Genomic DNA, 12,190 nt, shown 5'->3' on the forward strand with positions numbered 1-12,190 from the left:
TACGATTCATCGGGTCGTATGAGATTATTGAAAGAAAAGGTCTAGTGGCATACAAGTTAGCTTTACCGACTGAATTAGAAAAGATCCACAATATATATCATGTATCGATGTTGCACCGATATAGATCTGATCCATCGAATGTGATTACTCCGTCAGAGATTGTGATTCAACCTGATATGACGTACAATGAAGAACCAATCAAAATTATAAAACGTGAGGTTAAACAATTGAGAAATAATAGCATAGCTCTAGTGAAAGTAATTTGGAAACGCCACGGTGTTGAAGAGGCTATGTGGGAGCCAGAGGAAGCTATGAGAAAACAATACCCTAACCTTTTCACTGGTAAGATTTTCGGGGACGAAAATCCCTAAGGGGGGAGAGTTGAAACAACCCGTTTTTGGTCAAATCGGAACAGTGGTTTTCAAACCACAAATCCAAATTCAAAATATTTATTTTATTATTATTTTAATGTTTACAGCATGAGTATATGATTGTGTGAAAATTTCCTTAAGAAATTTTATCATTTTGTTGGTCAATTAGATTAAAAGGACTAAATCGTATAAAGTGAAAAACTTGAGTTCTAATAGCTAAAGGTGTCTAATAGCTATAGAACCTTAAAGTTAAGGTCCTTAAGTGGTAATTAGACCATTTTGATAGTAAGTGGACAAATTTGGACATTAAATGGATGATTTAAATGATTTATATTAAAGGTTAATTTAGTAATTTGGTTCATTAAATAAGTAAAATAACAAAACCACAAAGTGGTCATCCTTCTCTATATTTTCATCCACCGAAAATTAGAAGAAGAAGAAGCCATAGAAAAATTCTAGGGTTCGGTCACTTTAAAAGCTAAACTGGTGAGTGATTTTGACTCGGTTTTTAATGATTTTTGTGTTTTTGAGATCGTTGCAACTTAATCTAGCTAGCCTAGGGACTATTTTGCAAAATTGTTAAAGATTTCGAATGATGCCATTGATGAATATGTGTGTGTTTTGATGTTTGATGATAGATTGTGAATATTTGTTATGAATTATACAAGTTTTGTTAAGTGATTTTTAGTTAAAATGCAAAATAGGGATTAAATTGAGAAATGTGTAAAGTTAGTGGTTAAAATGTGAAATAGATGAAAAAGTCATTGAAAAAGTCGGGTTATAAAATTTTTCTTTTTAAAATTTTTCTTTTTTCTAAGTTGAGAAAGGTGTAACACCCCTTACCCATACCTGAGGCTAGGATGGGATACAAGGCATTACCAAACACATACATAGTCATTGATAAAGTCGGGTTATAAATTTTTTCTTTTTAAAACAATTTCATTCACACATACACAAATTGTCCCTAATATAGACCTAAGAGGCTCAAAAAAACCATCGAACAAGGATCAAGACTAAATCAGGAACTTTTAGAAAAAAGTTTGGGAAATTTCCCTAATACAGAGTCACATGGCCGTGTGAGACAAGGTAAATGCCCGTGTCCTTCTATCGTGTAACTCTCTGACTATGACATCAGCATCAATTTAGTGTCACACGACCGTGTGGCCAGACCATGTGGCCAATTAAAATTAAATGAATTTTTCATAAAAAGGTGTAGACTTCACACAGCCAGAGTACACACCTATGTGGGTAAGCCGTGTCCCTTACACGACCAAGACACATGCCCGTGTCTTAGCCAGTGTGTTTACTACTAAGCATACTGACTTGCAAAATTAGGGTGCAGGGGACACACGACCATTCAGCACACTCATGGGGCAGACCGTGTGTCACATACGGTCCAGACACATGGCCGTGTGTCTACCCATGTAGACTGTTTGGAGGCTATTTTCCAAGCCATTGGCCACCCTTTTACATCCATATACATATTCATATACTTCAGGGACATTTAACATGCTGTATAATTACACTTAAACACCCTTGACATGATTCATACATATAAACCTTATTACACTTGTTCAAGTTACACTTCTTGTATTAAGGTTATCGTTAGCGCATTCCATGTTTTATACTTAGGCCATGATATAACCACATACCATTTTATGCCATAACCATTCTCAAGTTATTGGGCCTCATTTTACACATCCATTCATGCTAGACTATACAATCACATCACAAGAAACATTTAACTTGAACATGTATATTTAGTAGGGTTACCACCCATATCAATATGAGCCACTCTCATGGCCGTATACAAAATGAATTAGCATATTTTCATAAGCCATTTCTTTGGCTAACCAAATGACACATATAACAAAATGATAAAAAATCCTATACATGCCATTATATCAAAATGAATGTTTCTTTATACCAAAACGAGATTTGTTGATAGTGTGATCAAGGCTCCCACCGTCTTCCAAGCTACACGAGTCCACGAGATCTATAAAATAGGGAAAAATGAAATGGGGTAAGTATTGACATGCTTAGTAAGTCCATATAAAAGGAAAGTAAACTTACAAGTTATTTTAACATACAACCACGTTAAATAGGCAATCCATCAAGTATAGAATATTTTCCCTAACACATGCAATCAATCATCAAGTTAGACACATAGTAATATATAACAGTAAACAATTACTAGATGAACTCATCATAACAAAAATCTCAATTCCACTTCTCATACTAATCTAGTTGAATTTCTCGAAATCTCGATGGATATTCCTTAGTACACTTATGGCGTACTAAATCATTTACCATCAGTTTATATTAGTGACCTTTTCAATAAGCGTGCTCCCGCGAACCTCATTCTTTTACCACGAGATTACCAGTCCAGGCTAAATCCCCCGTAGTATAAACTCATAGAGTAATATCGGGATTACCAGTCTGGGCTAAATCCCCCATAGTATAAACTCATAGAGTAATGCCGGGATTACCAGTCCAGGCTAAATCCCCTACAATGACAAATACTCTAATGAGCTCGGATTTGAATTACCAGTCCAGGCTAAATTCGGATCCTAATTCAGATTACCTGTCTGGGCTAAATCCATTTAAAACACATTCTTCAGGAGGCTAGATCACATAAGGAACACCCGTCTGGGCTAGATCCTTTTTACTGTCAATTCATTTTCAAGAATTCCATCGGATGCCCTTTTCAGTCAACCGAGATATTTAAATCCTTTATAAATCAATACAATCATGTTTCATGAATTATTATACATTGAGCATTAAAATTTACATCACATTCAAGAATATACATTTAAGTATTTTAAAAGTATTACTTCGAGTTACATGAACTTACTTGGAAGATGTTTCAAATTTGGATTTCAGTTATTCTGAAACCTTTTGTTTTCCACGGTCAACCTCCAGAATTGGTCTCTCGGGGTCTATATAAACAAAATAAATTTTTATTCTATCTCATTATTCAATTTTAGCCCAAAATTTCACTCTTGGGCAAAATGACCACTATACCCCTAACCTTTCACATTTTTACAATTTGGACCTAATGCTCATAAAACAAAATGCAAGTATTTTCTTGGTTACCCAGGCCTAGACAAATCTATTCTAAGCTCATATCAGGCCACATTTTCCTCTATTTCATATTTCTACCACCCATTTTGTACCTTTTACAAATATATCCCTTTTTAGTGTTTTCATGAAAAATTATCTAGTAAAAGATGTTTATCTAACATCTAACTTTCATAATCTTCCATAAATCATCAAAGAACAATCATCTCATGCATAGGTCAACTATCTAACATGAACCCTAGGCTGAAATATGGGTAGAAATGTGTAAAATCCTGAGTTTGGTCCTAGCCGAAACAGTGGTTTCGGGACCACAAATCTGACGAGTAAAAGTTCATTTTTATTATATTTTTATGGTCCACGATTTCACAAAATGGTTTTTTGAAAATTTCGTTTGAAAATTTTGACGTTTGGGCACTCAATTTAGTTAAAAGGACTAAATTGTAAAAAGTGCAAAAGTTGAGTTCCACATGTTAAAAGTGTCAAATTGTTATGATTTTTTAAATTAAAGGTCCTTAAATAGTAATTAGACAATTAGTTGGTGATGGACAAAAACAGACATGAATTGGGTGAAATAAAGTATTTTTAAGTTAGGGGCATTTTTGTAAACTAATAATTTAAAAGAATTAAAAAGCCAAAATAGCCAAAATTTTGTCATCTTCTCCATGTACCAGCAAAAACCCCCATGGAAGCCATGGATAGGGTTTTTTTCAAGCTTCCATGCTCCATAGTAAGTGATTTCGAGCCTTGTTTTTAATGTTCTATGCATTTTTGAAGTCCCGGTAACATGATCTACATATTTCTACCACTAATTTGAGCTAGGGTTCATGTTTAAAAAATTGACCCATATGTGACATGTATGCATTTTGATGTCTAATGGTAGAAAATGAGTGTTGGGTGTTAGATAAACGACTTTTACTAAGCGATTTTCGGTGAAAACGTCCAAAAGGACCGTTTTGCATAAGTTGTAAAAATGGTATAAATGGTGTTTTGATGAGAATTGAAGTTTGCTATAGTCATGAAAATGGTTTGGCTAGGCTTATAGAGTGAGGAAATTGAATAAAAATTATTTTACGAGACTAGGGGCAAAAGTGTAATTTTGACAAAGTTTAGGGGCTAAATTGTAAATTTTCCAAAATATGATTTTTGGTTTAAATTAAATAATGTGAGTCCTAAATAGGCTATATTTGAAATGTTAGATCAAGGAAATCAAGATTCAGGCTTAAATCAAAAAAGTAAAAGGTTAAGGGCTAAATTGGTAAAAATGGTCGTTTTCATATTCAAGGTAAGTTCATGTGATTTTAATAATGCAATATTGCATTTAAATATTAATGTTTTGATATTACACTAGTTGTAAGTATATATATGTGAATAATTTAATATTATGTAAATAATGTGACATTATTATATGTTGTGGATGTCTTGGTAATTGTATGATTAAAATGCCTATGTGATTATTTTGATGATATAATATGTTCTTGGTGTTTTTCTATTATGATGAAAATGTTGCAATGCCATGTGATTATGAGATATATGCTATGTGAATGAAGCCATAATTCGAGTACGTTCAGTAAAGGTCTGGAAGTCCAAAATCCCGTTTGAACTTTAAGAACAGTTGAGGATATGAGTGACATGACACTAGGATAGCTATGTGTTTTATGAGCTCATTTAATATGTGATACATGCTAGGGTCTAGGTTCTGGGTATCCTCAGTTGTGTTCGAATACTCGTTAGCTCTTTGAGTAGCCCCCGTTGAGAGCGGCATGTAATTCTATATTATGAGGCATTTCGGTGCATATTCTGTTAGGTAGCCCAGGCTACATTTAGGCACTTCGAGGCATTTCTTTCGTGTGTCAGAATCATATTCCAAGTGTTCAATGGGTAACACGTTATGAATTCTGAAAGTAATCCAAGTAAACCATGTGTGTGCAAGAGGGCACAGGTATGTATTTGTGTGAGCATGTGCCAATAGATATGAACTGTAAGTTTATATGATTAGATGAAAGTATGATGGATTATGGCAAGAATGCATATGTGGTAGTAAATCATGCCCATGAGATTTTTTGTATAATGACTTTGTGATTATGGGATTATTTCTATGATATATAATAAGCATTTTTACCATGATAATTGGAGTGGTTGTAAAGGTGATATAACCTTAATACCATTATCTTACATTAAAGCAGTTTTGGACAGCAGTAGTAGACTGACTTTGAAAATCCACCAAAAATTGTGAAAATTGAATGAAAGGCTGAATAATATATGAAACTAAATCTTATTGAGTCTAGTTTCACATAAGAGAAACAGTATAAGCAAAAGAACTTTGTATTATGAGATATTTAAACTCTTATGAGACAGAGTCGGAGTGATTCTGGACTCCCCTGTCTTAACTTTGGAAAATTATTAGAAATTGTAAAAAAATAATTATGAGTTATAGTTTATATTAATGAAATACTTAGTGAATCTATTTTTCTATAGAAAGAGATGGAAACATTATCCGAGTCTCGTACTATGAGATATTTGATCTTTAGTAGATAAAGGTTGAAGCTGTCAGATAGCGAAATATGGGAGAGTTTAAAGAATAAATAGTAGTTATTGGCTAGACCAAAAATTCTGAAAATTTTATGATAAAAATATATATGAGTCTATTTCCAGGTGAAATTAATGGATCTTAATTTGGAGTTTTTTATCTCCAAATATGAATAAATTAGTAACTATGACTCGAGAAAACAGCATGACCAGAAAATCAGCAAAAGTGTAATTATGATTATATTTCCATGGAATCATGTGGATATTTTGCTTATTATTTTCATATGGACTTGCTAAGCGTAAATCTTACTCCCTCCTTTCCATTTCTTTTAGTGTTGTTAGGTCAGCTCGGGGTTGGAGAACGTCAGAGGCAACATCACATTACCAAGCTATCACCTTGTAACACCCCGAGCCCGAGACCATCGCCGGTGTCGGACGCGAGGGGTTGACGAGCTAAATCCTCTTAAAGTACCGACCAATTTGGCATTTCCAGACAGGCTGGAAAACTGCGTCACTGTCGCCTTAAAAATCATATCTCGAGTTTCAAAACTCGGAAACTGATTCCGTAAATTTTCCCTGAATTTAGACTCATATATCCTTCCATGGATTTATTTCTAGAATTTTTAGTTGGGCCAATTGGTACAGTTTATTAGTTAAAGTTACCCATGTTACAGGGATCAACTGCTCTGACCTTTGCGCATTACAACTTGAATATCTCTCTGTACAGGGCTTTAATACTGGTTCCGTTTGTTTCTAATGAAACTAGACTCAAAATGGAATCTGTAAATATAAGGCATGACTTCTAATTATTTCTGGATAATTTATAGAAAATTTTTAAAGTCACAACAGGGGACCCAGAAACCGTTCTGGCCCTGTCTCACAATAAATTTAATATCTCTTAACAAGTAACTCCTATGACCGTTTCGTTTCTTCCATATGAAAGTAGACTCATCAAGGTTCATTTACATAACTTATTCACTATTTAATACCATTCCTACAAATTTTGGTGATTTTTCAAAACCACACCACTGCTGCTGCCAGCATCTGTTTTCAAGGTAACCTTTACCTATTTCATGATTTCCACGATTCAATAGGCCCTTTTTGCATACATAGCACAAGTGTGATCATGATTAACCATTCCAATGGCTAATCTTTTCAAAACCATTCCATACCCCATAATGATCATCATACAAACGATTATAGAATCATATTAACAACGATCTAAGCCATTTTCGCATGGCTATCCAAGCTTACATAAAACCGAAAGGTACATGACCTTCTACAATAGGGTAGTCCTATACATGCCATTTCAAAGTTCAACCAAAATTATACCCAAAATGGAGGCTTTGATAGTGTAGATGACTTCGACTTTAATGATCCCGAATCCGATCGCTAACGAGCAAAATCTATAAAACAGAGCCAAAACAACGGGTAAGCATTTTTATGCTTAGTAAGTCTCAAGCAATAAAATCAGCTTTAACTAAGGCATTACATTCACATAGCCAAATGAATCATTTCATTAATACACATTCACATAATCATACTTACTTCACACTTCATCATTGTATACTTTCACAAGATATCAACCAATTCAATAGCTGAAAATTCGTTAGTCGATTGAACGAATGTTACTCAAACATATCGACTTTTCCAATGCACATATAAACATACCTTTTCCTTTGGGCTTTTCGAGCGTACTAATTAAATTTATTACAGCAACCAACGCCACCTTCAGCCCAAGCTTCTTCGAATACAACCGGATATAACCACATGCACGAATGCCTTCGGTCTTAGCCCAGATAGAACGACTTGCACAAATGCCTTCGGTATTAGCCTCGATTTAACAACTTGCACGAATGCCTTCGGTCTTAGCCGGATGTGGTCACTAGCACAATGGCCTTCGGTCTTAACCGGATATAATTACTAGCATAAATGTCTTCGGACTTAGCCCGATATCATTCAATTGCTCATGCACACACATACATCAATAATCATTACACATCCATGTTTCATTTTCGTTACTAAGGCTCAAACACAAACATATCACTTGCATAATCGCCTTCGGACTTAGCCCGGGTATCATTCAAATACTCATACACACATAAATCAATAATCATTACACATCCATATTTCATTTCACATAATTCGAGTAGGGTCATTTCTTAAGGACTTACCTCGGATGTTGTCGAACGGCTTCGACGGCTAATCGATCACTTTTTCCTTCCCCTTATCCAATTGTGGCCCTCTAAGCTCTTGAGCTAATTCAAACAAATTCAATTCATTAAAGTCTCGCTTGCCCTTGGCGAATACACATATCATTGACTCAACATCACATAACTAAGCACTTTAGTCAATTTTCTTTAATTACGCACACATTCGGCCTTAGCTCACAACAAGGTAGCCGATTACCTAAGTCAAGAATAGGCATCATTAAGCTTGCCTCTAACCGAATGCATGCACAATAATTCCCCCATGTGGCAGATTATACTTAGTCATACTTGCACAAAATCAACAATAAATTGCAAGATTTTCACATCATATGTGTACTAGGCCGATTGTACATGCAAATTTCACAACATTCTTCAACAAATTTCTTCTTTAAACAACATATTTATCACTTTCTTCATAATCAAAATATCATGTGCAATCATATATACACATATAGGTGCAAGGTCAATTTCAAGGTGTCCATAGCCATCCAAAACACAAATTTTACTAACATGCAAGAAGCATGAACCATGCTCATGAATGCATCATGGCGAATACATCACAATCATGCCCTTTCAACTTCAATCATGGTTAAACAAAAGAAAACTCAATGTCTTACTCAAGATGGCTACAAAGAAATTTCAAGAGTAGAAAATCCATCATTGCATGCATCATTAGCAAGCTTCACATTTAGCATGCAATGGCTTTAACACAATAACAACTTTGGCCAAATACCATTCCCATGGCATAACAAGGATTTGAACCATGGCTAACATGAACATCAAGTTAGCAACTAAAACATGCATGAAACTCATAACACAACCTCATACATACCTTACTCTTGATGCAAGTTTGGCCAAATTTCCTTCTAGATCTCTTCTAAACAAAGAAAATGAAGCAAAAATCTCTTCTTCCTCTTAGTATTTTCGCCCAAAAAGGAGAGAACAAGGATGAACAAAATTTTTTTGTTTTCTTTCTTAGTTGCACGGCAATGGGGGGCATCCATGCTCATCTTTTTTTTTTGTTCATTTCTTTAATGCTAATTCTTATTTTATTTCTTCATACATAACTCACTAACCAAACATGTTGGAAACATGTTTCCCTTGCCCATCAACACCTACCTTGGCCGGCCACTATGCTTCTTTTGGGGAAATTTGACATGCAAATCCCTTATTTTTGCATGCATGATCAACTAGTCATCCCACATCTTCCCATCATACTTTCAAAGTTTACTACTAGGCCCTTTCTAGTGAAATTCACATTTATAACACTAAATCAAATCATCAAAAATGTCACACAATTTAACACATATCATAGGCATCAAAATAAATTTTAAATTATTTTTATGGCTCGGTTTTGTGGTCCCGAAACCACATTCCGACTAGGGTCAATTTTGGGCTGTCACAACTCTCCCCCACTTAAGAAATTTTCGTCCCCGAAAATCTTACCGGTAAATAGGGTTGGGTATCGCTCTTTCATAGAGTTCTCGGTTTCCCAAGTAGCTTCTTCTATCCCGTGTTTGAGCCATAACACTTTCACTAGCGGAACCCGCTTGTTTCGCAACTCTTTCACTTCACGTGATAGGATACGAATCGGTTCTTCCTCATAACTCATATTGGCTTGAATTTCAACCTCCGATGGACTAATCACGTGCGATGGATCAGATCTATAGCGTCAAGCATCGAAACATGAAAGACATCGTGAATCTTTTCGAGTTCGGGGCAAAATCAGACGATATGCCACCGGACCGACTCGCCGGATATCTCATATGGTCCAATGAACCTCGGCTCAACTTGCCCTTACGGCCGAATCGAGTATCTTTTCCAAGGCGAAACCTTGAGAAACACTTTATCTCCCACGATACTTGATGTCCTTACGCTCAGATCCGCGCACGACTTCTCGACGATCGGAGGCTATCTTCGACTTTCACGGATTACTTTCACTTTCTGCTCAAAGATCTCTAATCAAATCCACCGAAAATTTTGCTTTCACCGAGCTCACCAAAACAATGGTGTACGGCATTTACGATCGCACAAAGCCTCGTAAGGTGCCATCCTAATACTTGATTGAAAACTATTGTTATAAGCGAATTCAATCAAAGGCAAATACCGCTCCCATGAACCATCGAACTCGAGGATGCAACATCTCAACATATCCTCAAGTATCTGAATTATCCGCCGGATTGACCATCGGTTTGGGGGTGAAAGGCGGTCTTTGAAATGCAACTTGGTACCCAAAGCTTCTTGCAACTTCTTCCAAAATCGCGAGGTAAATCTCGGATCTCTATCCGACACGATAGAAATAGGCACCCGTGTAATCTCACAATCGAGAAACGTACAATTCGCTAATTTGTCCATTGAAAAATCCGTGCGTCACGGGACAAAGTGAACCGACTTAGTCAATCTATCTACAACGACCCAAATCGCATCCTTCTTACTCACCGACAATGGCGGTCCGGATCACGAAGTCCATTGTGACTCGATCCCATTTCCACTCGGGTATCGTGATCGGTCAAGTAATCTCAAGGCACTTGATGTTCCGCTTTCACTTGTTGACATATTAAACACCTCAAACAAAGTCGGAGATGTCTCGCTTTCATACCATGCCACCAAAACCGACGTTTCAAATCGTTGTACATCTTCGTACTCCCGGTGGATTCCCATTTGGCTACAATGGGCTTCGTTCGAATTATTGAAATAAGTTCAATTCTTTGGAACACACAGACGACTTCAACCTCAAACAATCGTCATCATCGATCCGAAACTCCGATTCCTTGTTCGAACACACTCGCCCGCTTTGCAACCAACTCATCGTCGACCTTCCGAGCCTCACAAATTTGATGTATCAATAATGGTTTGGCTTTCAATTCAGCTACTAACACGTTGTCGGATCGAACGGACAAGTGCACATTCATCGTCAGAAGCGAATAATGATTTACGACTCAAGGCATCCGCAACCACATTCGCCTTTCCCGGGTGATAGTCAATGACCAGCTCATAATCCTTTAACACTCGAGCCAACGTCTTTGTCTCAGATTTAAGTCTCTTTGGGTCATCAAATATTTGAGACTTTTGTGATCCGAGTACACATGGCACCTCTCACCAAATAAGTAATGTCGCCAAATCTTTAAGGCGAATACGATGGCGACCAATTCGAGATCATGGGTCGGATAATTTTTCTCATGTGGCTTTAATTGCCTCGACGATAGGCCACAACTCGACCTTCTTGCATCAATACACAACCTAACCCAAGTAGGAGGCGTCACTATAGATGACAAACTCTTTGCCGATTCGGGTTGCACTAGAATTGGGGCTTCAGCTTAAAAAGTTTTCATTGATCGAAACTCTTCGACATTTCTCCGTCCATTCGAACTTAACATCCTTTTGGAGTAGCCGTCATTGGCGTGGCTATCGTTGAGAAACCTTTACAAATCATCGGTAATAACCGCAAGCCCCAAAAAGCTCGAACCTCGGTAATATTTCTGAGGCTTCCAGCTAAGTATGGCGAAATTTTGTTCGGTCGACTCGAATGCCCGATGCAGGTATCACATGCCCCAAGAAGCTAACCTCTCTTAACCGAACTCACACTTGTTGAACTTAGCATATAATTGCTTATCCCGTAGAATTTGCAAGACTAACCTCGTGTTCAAGATGTTCGGTCTCATTTCTTGAATAGACCAAGATGTCATCAATGAATACGACTACGAACCGATCTAAATATGGTCCAAGATCCGATTCATCAAATCCATAAATACCGCAGGGCATTAGTAAGTCCAAACGGCATCACTAGAAACTCGTAGTGACCATATCTCGCTCAAGGCGCCTTGGTACGTCCAAATCTCGAATTCAGAATCGATAATAGCCCGATCTCAAATCTATTTTCAAGAACACCGAGCCTCCCTTCAGTTGATCGAACAAGTCATCAATACGCTGTAACGGATATTTGTTCTTTATCGTTGCTTTATTGTCGACGATAGTCGATGCACAACCTCATGGTCCCATCCT

The sequence above is a fragment of the Gossypium arboreum genome, chromosome 3, assembly GCF_025698485.1.
Source record: "Gossypium arboreum isolate Shixiya-1 chromosome 3, ASM2569848v2, whole genome shotgun sequence".
Taxonomy (NCBI): domain Eukaryota; kingdom Viridiplantae; phylum Streptophyta; class Magnoliopsida; order Malvales; family Malvaceae; genus Gossypium; species Gossypium arboreum.